Raw genomic sequence first — 12192 nt, forward strand, 5'->3', positions numbered from 1 at the left:
TAAATACCCTCGCCTTAGCGCTGCCTAGGGCCTACCTTAGGGATGACCTATGTGTAATAAAAGGAGAGTTTAAGGCTTGGAAAGTTGTTTTAAATGCAAAATCGAAGGTGGTATACTGCACACATAGGCCATGTAATGACAGGCCTGAGACAGGTTTGAAAGGCTACTTGTGTGGGTGGCACAACCAGTGTTGGAGTCCACTAGTAGAATTTAGATTACAGGTCCTGGGTATATGGTATACTACTTTACAAGGGACTTACAGGTAAACTAAATATGCCAATCAGGCATACACCAATGTCACCATGTTTAGGGGAGAAGGACATACATTTTAGCACTGGATAGCAGTGGTATAGTGCTCAGAGTTCTAATGCCAACAATAAGATAAACAAAAAGTGGAGGTAAACAGGCTAAAGTTTGGGGGAAGACCACCCTAAGGATGACAAGTCTTAACGTCAACAAGACACAGCATGGGTGAGCAAAAAGAAACAGCTGTACGTGACAATCAGGAGGCATCTGCTCCAGACACATGGCCAGCCTGGGAGCTGGGGGGCCAGGTAATTTACACCAGAATGTGCACAGCTTTTCTAGGAGCCTGTGCTGGAGCTGCCACCTTGCTAACCATAACAAGTTATGACTGTTGTACTTTCTTCCTTCCTTTATGACATCTCTCATTTATCCTGTGGTAGCACCACAGAGAGGAAGTGTGGGTGCTACACCAAACTGCAAAATAAATAACTGAACAGGAAGTCTATGCATTTTGAAAGCAAACATCAATGTCCACCAAATCTAGGATATATGAATGGAGACATCACTATCAAGCATGGCCTATGCTATTTAAGGGCTATATCAATATGGTTTCCATCAAGAACTCCAGCTATATTGAAAGAAGAAAGAAGAAAGTGGGAGGAGGGCAATACTCAGCAAGATATTAATGGATCAAACAGATCCTTTGTACCCAGATGAGGGTTTTATTTGAGGAGCTGGATGTAGATACATCGTAATTTATTTGTAAATTAGAAGTTGGATATAATATATATTATTTAAGGCTCTGCCTTTTTTATGATAACGCTCAGTTTTTTTCAACATTGTTTATTTGTTTGGTTTTCCTTGCCCCCTCCTTTAATAAAAATGCTTCAAGAGATGAGCAATAAAGGACATTTATAACTACATTTTATTACACACAGGCCCAGGGGAGAGAGACTTCTTAATAAGAAGAAGATGTTTTGAAAAGCACTGTATATCTATTGCCAGTATTGAAGGAGTGCCCAGAAAGGGAATTGTAAAGAGCCTTATAAGTGTAAAGACCCCTTCCATGCTTTACAAATTGAAATATATAAAGGCAGATTGGAGGCTTTGAATTCATTCCATAGGCAACTGTAATTTTATTTTTTCAATTTATAAAACGATTAGAGAAAATAAATAATTCAAAAGCCACAAGCCAACAATCTGACACGTATTTTGTGACTAATGGAACCATTCACAAGAGCCAAAGATTAAATTAAAGAGAGTGCAACAGATCCACGTGAGAGAAGACATTGAAAAGCAAAAAAGAAAAATTGAAAATACCATAATTAAAATCAACGAAATGGACATACATGTAAAGAAAGAACAATGACACAAAATACATTTATAACACTTAATAACAATTCTTGTACTTTTTTATTGCTCATCATTCAGCTTCTAATTTCTGACCATTACACATTCTTGAATACTTAAATCAATGATACATCCCGATTACAATAAACATCCTGGAGTCATCTGTTGCAAACTGGGCATAATAATCAGCAGATTACTTCTGTGATTCGCTCTAGTAAAGTGGTAGCAATAGGATCATTGGTGGTGGTGGGGGCACAGGCGTATGTAGTAAAGCATTACAATACTTTCAAAACATGACACAAGATTTTGGTGGTGCAGTTAGCACCTGAGAAAAATGAAGGCCTGAGCTCATGTCTAGCATTTCTAGGCATTAAGCAGGACACAATGCGAATGGAAGAAAGGCTGCCACAGAGCAAAATCACTGAAATTGTGTTACTTTTAAAAGAGGCATTAGCAGCAACTAAGTTGCATCTGAGACAAGAAGAAAAATTGATAGGTCATTTGAACTTTGCATGTCGCATAGTGAAGGCAATGAGGGCATTTTGTCGTCACCTTGGTTTTTCTATGGTGGGGGCAAAATTTCTACCTCGCAGGATTTGGATTTCAGCTGCGTTTCATCCAGGCCTGTAAGTTTGGCTAATGATTTTGAAAGAATTTAATGGAGTAATGATGTGGTCTTTGGACGAAAAATTTGCTTGGACGAATCAAATTCTTTCATGCGCTGCAGGTTCAGATGGGTTTGGACTGTTTTGGGAGGGAAAGTAGTGCTGAGTAAGATGACCCTCCAGATGGATGAAAGAAGGAGACTCTTTTGAGATTTTCCCACTGCTGTTGGCAATTTGTATGTGGTGCAAGATCAGGGGTAGCAAAACAGTGACATTGCCTGTTGATAACAGGACTGCAGTCTGGTGAATGGCCAGAAGACTAGAGACAGACACTGTGAGATTGTTACAGTGCTTCATGCTCCGCTGCTTTAGAGCAAAACGCATTCCAGGTGTGGACAATAATATCGCAGACACATTTTCTCGTTGACAGTGGCAGACATTCTGTGGTTAGGCGTCCAGAGCAGATATGGAGAAGCCCAGGGTACCACAGGACATTTGGGAATTAGAAGACTGAGCATTTTGGAACTGATAGAGAAGTCTATTGCTCCAAGTATCATAACATCATACAGGCAGGTGTGGGAAGAGTTTTTGTGCAGTGGTGCTGGTAGGAGAGGGCAAGATGAACTAGGTATGGAAGCAAGATGTGAGAATTTGGTAAGTTTCATTATGAGTAACATTGACAGAGAAATTGCAGCTACAACTACTGAAGGCAAACTGGCTGGCATCAGTTTTTATGGGAATTTCTTCTGTGGTTACGAACCCACAGCAGGGGAGATAGGCAGGAGGTTGTTACAGTGTGGACAAAAGAACAAAGATGAATGGGCCAACTGAGAGACACGGTTACAATTAAATTGTTTGGTACCCTTAATTAAGGGTAGTTAAGTTTGTTTTTCTCCTTTTTAAAAATTATTACGTTTTTTTAAGTTGTGCATGTTATGGTCATGTTTTGGGGCATTTAGGGTTTCAGAGTTGTTTGGTAAGGACAGAGTGATATAAAGGTGGAGGACGTGGAATGGTACAACCGTAGACTGAGACTGTACTTAAGAACATCTAAAACTGATGACAGGGAAAATAACCAAAGTCATTTTTAACGTAATATGAAGTTCAGAATGCCTGGTGAGGGTGTGAAAGGAATTCAAAACAGTGGAGGGGTGTTCGGGGGGCACATGTTTTGTCATACAGATGGAAAGCGTTTCCTGGCGTAACTAGGACTGGGAGTTATGAGGAAATGTTTTAAGGACTTGGGGGAGAACCCTAGATAAGTTGGTACTCATTCCTTCAGGATTGGAGCAGCGTCTGAGATACACATGTTAGTTTTTTCTACGGAAGAAGTAATAGAATTAGGTAAATGATCTAGAGACTGGTGCTTCAGTTACATTAGGCAGTTAGATGAATTATAAATCTCAAGTTAAGTCCTCTTTATTTGTTCTAGGTTGTGTAGCGGGAGCCAATATGCCGATTCTGTTGATATGGATCGTTGGTCATTCTATCATTAGATGGGCAGCAACACAAGCAGAAAATCGTCCCTTCTGTCAGAATTTGGGTTTTCGCTCAGATTAAATTAACATTGAATGGTGGGGAAAGGGAGGAATGAAGTGGGGTCAATTGTTGCCATGCTTATCAAACTCAAACGAGATTGTGCCCTGATGTACTGTTAATTCATCTTAGGAAAAAAAACTTGGTGCAACTAGCTGGCTTGTGTTTATTGTAAGAGATGAAAAGAGATCTGGAACCGATTCGAAGAATGTAGGCAGGAATGTATGTGTTTAGGATGGCAGAGGAAGCAAGTAGGGTTTGTAGAGGGGCAGTCAATATAATATTGAGGGCTAGTTTTTGTGTAGATCTTCTTAGAATCCTTGAACCCTATTTTGGAAAACCTCGTCTTACTATTCGTGGCGAATTTTAATTTTCACCTTGAGGATGTTGGTTCAAAGGATACTTCTACGCTCATTGAGTCGCTGGAAGCTTGTGACCTCGTTCAGTTGGTTAACAGCCCTACACATAAGGCAGGACATATTCTGGACGGGGTATTTTCCAGTGACCCAAGATTATCTGCTGGCCCCCCTTTGCCGCTGGTCTGGTCAGACCATCTTGCAGTGCCGTTAGAATTTGTCCTCCCTGCCTTAGCCACGGCTAATCAGGCCGCCACCACTTTTGTTCTTAGGAGAAACTATAAAAATATTACTGATGAAGCTCTCGCCCCCTATGTTCGGGCCATAGAGCCTTTCTCCTTAAAGAAGGCGAGTGAAGCAGCTCAAGAACTTGCTGATTCCATCTCCACTGCAGTTGAGAAACTTGCTCCTACCTCTCTTAGCTACGTGGCGAGGCAAAAACCCACTGCTCCCTGGTTCTCTGAACATCTGAGACTTCTGAGGCGGAGTTGTAGGAGTAAGGAGAGAACCTGGAGGAAATCTTGGGATTTGAAGGACCGGGAGGAACACAAGTCCGCTTTGCGGGATTACAAACAGAGATTGATTACGGAAAAGCAGGAGTATTTCTCCAACCTTACAAGTTCTCTAATTTCATCTAGAGAACTTTTCAAAATTGCTGATTCGTTATGCTCCCTCCAACTTCCAGATCCAGTGGTGAGTTCGCAAGATCTTTGTAATAACATCTCGGATTTCTTCTATAATAAAATCACGGATATCCATACTTCTTTAGAAGCTCAACGACTTTCCCTGGATGACGGTGTTCCTCTCAATATAGCCAACCTTGATATCTTGGCTGAAGGTTCCCCTGTATCCCTCACCCAATTTCCAACTCTTTCACTGGAAGGACTTAACCTCCTCTTAGACAGGACTAAATCCTCCTCTCCACTGGATCCTGTACCTTTAAAAAAGTTAAAGGAATGTAGAAATAGTATCCTTCCGCCCCTGCTCGAAATTATGAATGGGGCTATTGTCCAGGGTTCTTTTCCGCAGGTATGGAAGAAGGCCATAGTTAAGCCTCTCCTTAAAAAACCATCGCTGGACCCGGACAATCTTAAGAACTTTAGGCCTATTTCTTTATTGCCAGCCCCGGCAAAAATGCTAGAAATGCATCTTAATACATATCTTTCTATTTTTCTTGAGACCAGTAAATACCTTGATAGCTCGCAGCACGGATTCAGAAAACATCATAGCACTGAATCCGCTCTCACTGTTGTGGTGGATAATATTTGCCGCAAAGTTGATCTTGGCCAAACCACAGTACTGGTTCTATTAGACCTCACGGCTGCGTTTGACACCCTGTCTCCCGCCATTTTAACATCTCGGCTTAAGGAGGCAGGGGTCACTGGACCAGCCCTGAGTCTCCTTAACTCCTTTCTCCATGACAGAGAACAGAGAGTTATGCTTGGAGATTTCCTCTCCCCTGCCAAGTCATTGCAATGTGGGGTGCCACAGGGGTCGGCTCTTAGTCCGACCCTATTTAACATTTATGTGGCCCCACTTGCAAGACTAGTAAGATCGCAGGGGATGGAGGTGGTGTCTTACGCCGACGACACCCAGATCATGGTGTCACTGGCTCACACTGTCAGTACATCCGCATTCAGCTTTAGGTCATACGTGCAACGCGTGGCGGAGTGGATGATTCTCAACTCCCTAAAGCTGAATGGCGACAAGACAGAGGCCTTGGTCTTTGGTAAAGACCAAGACATGTGGTCGAGCGAGTGGTGGCCTTCATCTCTTGGCATCTGCCCCACTCCCTCCCAATCGGCCAGAAACCTAGGCGTTATTTTTGACACCTCACTTTCCATGACGCTCCAAGTGAATAGGACCGTGGCCACCTGCTGGGGTGTTATCAAGATCCTAAAGAAAATCCTCCATTATCTCTCCTTCCAGGCACGCAAACAGATTGCAATTGCTCTTGTTGGATCCAGACTCGATTATTGTAATTCTTTGTATGTGGAGTCCAACAAGGGCCTTATCCATTGATTGCAAACTGTACAGAACGCGGCTGCGCGCTTTGTTTTGGCTCTTCCTATAGCATCATCTGCCACTACTGCTAGGAGAGATCTCCACTGGCTCCCTGTCCAGTTTAGAATTTCCTTTAAGCTCCTATGTCTCACATATAGAGCACTTGCGGCTGGCCCTGTAGACGCACTTGGTACCTTGCTTACCCGTTATGTACCCAAGAGATGCCTGCGATCAGCCGGGTTACATCAATTGGTAGTGCCTCGTGCTAGACTGACCAGATGGGGAGCAAGAGCTTTTTCTGTTGTCGCTCCCCAGCTCTGGAACTCTCTTCCGTTGGAAATAAAAATCTTACCCTCCATCGATTTGTTTAAAAAAGCCTTGAAAACCTGTTTTTTCATCAGAGCGTACCAATGAGATACTGCTGTCTAACCCGGCTTGTTTCTGTATTTGATTTAGGCGCCTTGACGCCCATTGGGCTAAGTTAGCGCGATACAAGATACAATTCATTCATTCATTCAGGTAAGGGCCAGATGATAAGTAAAAAGAGACATGCAGCGCTTTTGCAGAGGGAAGGGGATAGGCTGGGTTGAACAGGGTAACATCAAGAAAGAGGATTTCATGTTTTATCGCCAGAATGGGGTGTGCCTATCTTATATGGGAAATGAGTTATATTTGCTACAAATAAGGAACAGGTTGTCAGAAAGTTAGGGCCATATGTATCAAGGTACACATTTGCGATTCTGAAATAGCGATTTTTAAGAAATCACTATTTCAGAATCGAAAATTGGTATGTATGTACAAATTCGCATTTTTTTAGCGAATTCTTAGTATTCCTTAATTGCGAATAGCAAATTGCGAATCGCAATTAAGGAATACTTTCCCATTCATTTCAATGGGCCAGGAGGCCCAAAGGAATGTATGGGAAGTTATTCTCAATTTGTGATTCGCAATTTGCTAATCGCAAATTGAGAATAATTTCAAGGGTGCAGGGGTGTCCAAAGAACACCCGGTTGCACCCCTGAAATATGCATGGGTGCACATGTGGCACACATACATGGCATAAGGGCATTTATGTGCGTCACATGGCACTTTTAAAAGTGCAAAACTGTGCATTTTTCAAGGAATTGCAACTTACCACCAACTTATTTGCGATTCCTTAAGGACATTTTGCTATTTTTTTTTGCTTCATACATTGCATTTAAGGAATCGCTAAATTTGCGATTTCGTAAATGCAATTGCAAAATAAGGAATCGCAAATTTTGCGATTCCTTGTTTTGCACCAGATTTTGCTTTATACATACCATTTAGCAAATTCGTATTCGCAAAAGCCTTTGCGAATGCGAATTTGCTTGATACATATGGCCGTTAGGGCCATATGTATCAAGGTACCCATTTACGATTCTGAAATAGCGATTTTTAAGAAATCACTATTTCAGAATCGCAAATTGGTATGTATGTACAAATTCACATTTTTTTTCCGAATTCTTAGTATTCCTTAATTGGGATTAGCAAATTGCGAATCGCAATTAAGGAATACTTTACCATTCATTTCTATGGGCCAGGAGGCCCATAGGAATGAATGGGAAGTTATTCTCAATTTGCGATTCGCAATTTGCTAATCGCAAATTGAGAATTATTTCAAGGGTGCAGGGGTGTCCAAAGGACACCCTGTTGCACCCCTGAAATGTGCATGGGTGCACATGTGGTGCACATACAAGGGCATGTATGTGCGTCACATGGCACTTTTAAAAATGCAAAAATGTGCATTTGTCAAGGAATTCGCAACTTACCACCAACTTATTTGCGATTCCTTAAGGACATTTTGCTAATTTTTTTTGCTTCATACATTGCATTTAAGGAATCGCAAAATTTGCGATTCCTTGTTTTGCACCAGATTTTGCTTTATACATACCATTTAGCAAATTCGCATTCACAAAGGCAGAAATTCTGCGAATTTCGGCTTTTGCGAATGCGAATTTGCTTGATACATATGGCCCTTAGTGAAGAACAGCCAGTGTTGAGAAACAGTGGCTGTTGGGGTGACCACAGTGTATTTTACAGATATTTTGAAGGCTTTTAGAGCAGCAGCCAATATATGCTAAACACTTAAGAAACGTTCAAGGTGGGACAGCAGAAACACCTCAGCAGGGTGTCTTTCTGGTGGCAGCAATGAACGAGCGTGCGCTAGGCTGGAAGAGTTGGGGTCCTTGCAGAGCAGACCTTGGCAGAAGAAATACAGGGGAGAGGTGGTTGGCGCACATCTGAAGGACAGAGAGGAGAATGAAAGTAGACGGTGAGGAATGTTTGCAGCGTTGTTTAGGTACTGCTCATGTTAGGGGGATTAAGGGTAGGGGGTTAGTTATCAATTGTGTTAGTGAGGCGTTTTTTTTAATTAAATGTTGTAATGTAAAAGAGTTTTAGCTTCATGCTTGTCCTAATAAAGCTGCCTTTTGCTCTTATTTGGGTCTGTTTTCAATCTGCCCTATTTTGCCCGATGAGTGGTATGAGGTGGCACGCGAAGTTGGGAGTTAAGTCTAGTGGTACTTCTAGGTATAGCTGTCACTGAAAGTTTTGTTGGAACTATAGCTGTTGCTGGCAATGTACAATGCCTTTTACCAGTCCCTGCATCTTTTGATTTCTCTATGGCTCTGATATAGCTACTGCCAATGTCTTGACCGAAGAAAATGGAATGAGTCCACCTTGAAAAAGAGACTCAGCTTCTGAATCAATAGTCAATCATTCTAAAAGAGCCTACTTTAAATGAAAAATACAACATACCAAAATAGGATCTACAACTTCTACACAACATTTCACTCTTGAAAGAATACATTGGCTCCTGCTGAGTGGAGGCCTAGCATTATAAGTGGGAAGAATCATCAAAACCACATTTTTCATTAATAGATTATAAATTTCTGATCGGCCATGAAAATTTAGCACCGATGATAAAATTGCTTCACTAACAAGAATAAAGACATTTCGTAATGCCCCGTCTGCATTTTTGTCGCACCACATAACATGCTTTGTGGGACATTTTTTATCTTGCCCATTACTTATCTCGACTCGCTATGCTGGTCATGCATTCACAAGTCCCCCACACGTATGCCAGTTGCATAAATACCTGTAAATATTATTTTTCTATATTTTATTTGCGGTTGTTTCAAAGACTAATTTAGTGCTCTGTGGGCTGGCATCATGGAGCTGGGGCAGTGAAGGCCTATCGTCTCAAGCCTCACAGTGGGTTGGTGTGCCTGTTTGGATTTTCAAACAATTTTGGCAGTAAGGGAGCTTTTGGAGAAAATTCAGTGTCACTGAGCCACCATGTCATGGCTCCACGGTACGCTTTTTTTAGTTTTCAGAAACAGACCTCAACTCGGGGGCTTGGTTCTGTAAAACCAAAATGATTCGCCCCTGAGGTGATGGACGTTTTCTCCTGGCCCATGGGGCTATTTTATCATTTTTCCTCTTTGTGAACTCCTTGCCTTGCATGGTGGTCATGGTTAGATAAAAACTGTCCTAGAATACCCATTCTAAATAGAAAGGGCCTTCTGATGCTGTGAAAGTGGCATAACTGTGGCATCTGGCCAGCTGGGTAATGCTTTCTACTGCAGAGCCAGCTCAGATTCTGCTTTTAGAAAATGAACAATTCCTGACCTCTGAGAGGTTGGCAGACAGGTCATCTGATCATTTTTGCGCATGCCCCATTACTGGCACTCTCTGAATGGGGCCTTACGTCATTTCCTACAAGAAGTCATTCTAAGATTCAATCTAAGAATTCAGCCATAGTCTTTCAGAAATAAAACAGTATCATGGATAGAATGGCATTGAAAACAAATATTTCTCCAGTATACATTGTTGAAGTGGTTTGGTATATGTGAGTTTCTAAATGACAACAATGAGCAACGTTTAGATCATGTTTTCTGCAAAATGTTCAACTGCACGTGACAACACTTAATTTAAGATTTAGAACATAAAGGGCTTTATGTTTTACTGTTAACACTTTTTTCATCGGGAGCTTTAATGTGTGTGCAGTATTTCTAACGAGGGTTTGGGTAGTCGGAAGATAATGTTTTCATTGCCATATAGTATGATACGTTTTTGATGATCTACAGTATTTAAACCATATGAAAGAGCATTTAAATTGGAAAATAATTTTAGAGTATACCATCATTAGCACGTGTATTCATGCATGAAACAACAAGCAAGACAATGAACTCTATTTTTAATTCTATGTTCATTCTGTGTAAATATGGTACATAAAAAGGAAATGCACTTTGTGTGAGATCCTATTATTATGAGGGAGAACAATGGGGCCTCATCTCCTAACTGGCATCTGATACCATGCACACTGTCCCCGTACCTTTTTAGGATGTTAAATCTCACTCTGTAATAATATCTCAAAATAAATGAAACCTATTAGCTGGATCCAAATATGCAAATCTTAAAAAGAAGAAACTCCAGATGTACAATCGTGATACTCATTGCAGGTTGTCAATCAATCAAATCGTACCCCCACTAGACCCATAGTAAGCTGTCAATAGAATAATATACTTGTCCTTCTTGCTTTGAGGGATACAGTTTGGTGTGGCACTAAGTAGGTTTTAAAAGGGGTTGAAGGAGTTCAGGGGTGTGACAAGTATAGAATTATCCTGACCACTCGCCTGAAATGAGCTTTTTTAAGAGGTGATGTAGTTAAAAAATATAATTTTTTTATTTATGTGCAAAAAACAAACCTTCTCAGGCTGTATTCATCTACCAGAAGCAAACCACATCCAAATTTCAAAATTGCCATAACTAAGAAGTCAAAAGTAGCAAGCCACGCCACACCACAAGGTGGATCTCTTTCTGAGAACATGAGATTTTCTCCCTTTCTGCATAATCTGCATAATCTTAGGGGTATCTTTGAAAATGTAGCTTTTCAAGCGCTGTTTCAATCAGATCTTCACTGCACCCAAATAAATATGCATTATGAAACTTTATTTAACATGCTCTTAGGCTTGATTGCGTGGACTGAGCCCAAATGTTTAATTTTTTTTATCTTCACCAGTGTCAGACTGTTTAATTTCCAATTTACCATCAATTGCAGGCCTAGGTCCCATTTCGGCACCAGAACTTTCTCTCCTCCAATGATGGATCTTTAAATATCGTATTATGAGTCAAAGAGCAAATCAGGCATTGTAATCTTAAATTACATTAATAGTTTTAGGTTCAGTTAATAATGAGAGTTCAGCAAAATCAAAAGGAAGTCAGGAAGCATCCCTAGTAGAACAGGAAAATCTCTGGCTCACCCCCAGAATCGAGGGGTTCTTATACACATTTCTTGCATAACAACTTAGAAAAACTGAGATCATTGTGGTGCGAGCAAAAGTATAATTACTTTAGCAAATCAGAACAAAACTTAACACAAAAGCACCAAACACATTTCTGAAAAATGAAAGAGAGCTTGACAACGTGTCAAGTCATAGAGAGCAGGGATAAGTTAATGGAAATCAATGTAATTATAACAGTGAAAATAAACTACTAGATATCAGCTTGTGCTCTGAGGAGCCTTTAGGGAGGGGAGTGAGTGACAGTAATGATATCCATCTTGTCTAAAAACAATAAAATCTGGCATAACTAAAACACATTCAGCATATGTATACATTCATGTACTAAAGAAAATAGTAATCATCATTATTAGTGCACAAAATAGAAAGCCTGAGAAACAGATGAACTATACTTCAAAATTCTATTCACAAACCTATGTGTGGAGTTTACGGCTCCTCCTCTCCTATCTTTAACTGTGCAGATATCTCTTACCTGGGAAAGGAGTGTCCACACACACACAAGTATACAGTTTAGTAGTTAGGAGTGGCATGAAAATGTGGAATACTTACTACTAAAGGGATGGGGAAATAGGAGTGAAAGGGAGAGTTTAGGGAGGGACGTCTTCCCAACCACAAAAGAGTGAGTCCATTGCTATTCACAAGCTTACTACAGCTAAATAGGCTCCAAAAAACAACATTAAATAACCCCACTTGTCAGTTACTGACTTAAAATAAAAACCCAATGAAACATTGGTAATCTAATTTAAATAAATTAAATAGATACAATTATAA

The sequence above is a fragment of the Lissotriton helveticus genome, chromosome 4_1 (assembly GCF_964261635.1).
Source record: "Lissotriton helveticus chromosome 4_1, aLisHel1.1, whole genome shotgun sequence".
Classification (NCBI taxonomy): Eukaryota; Metazoa; Chordata; class Amphibia; order Caudata; family Salamandridae; genus Lissotriton; species Lissotriton helveticus.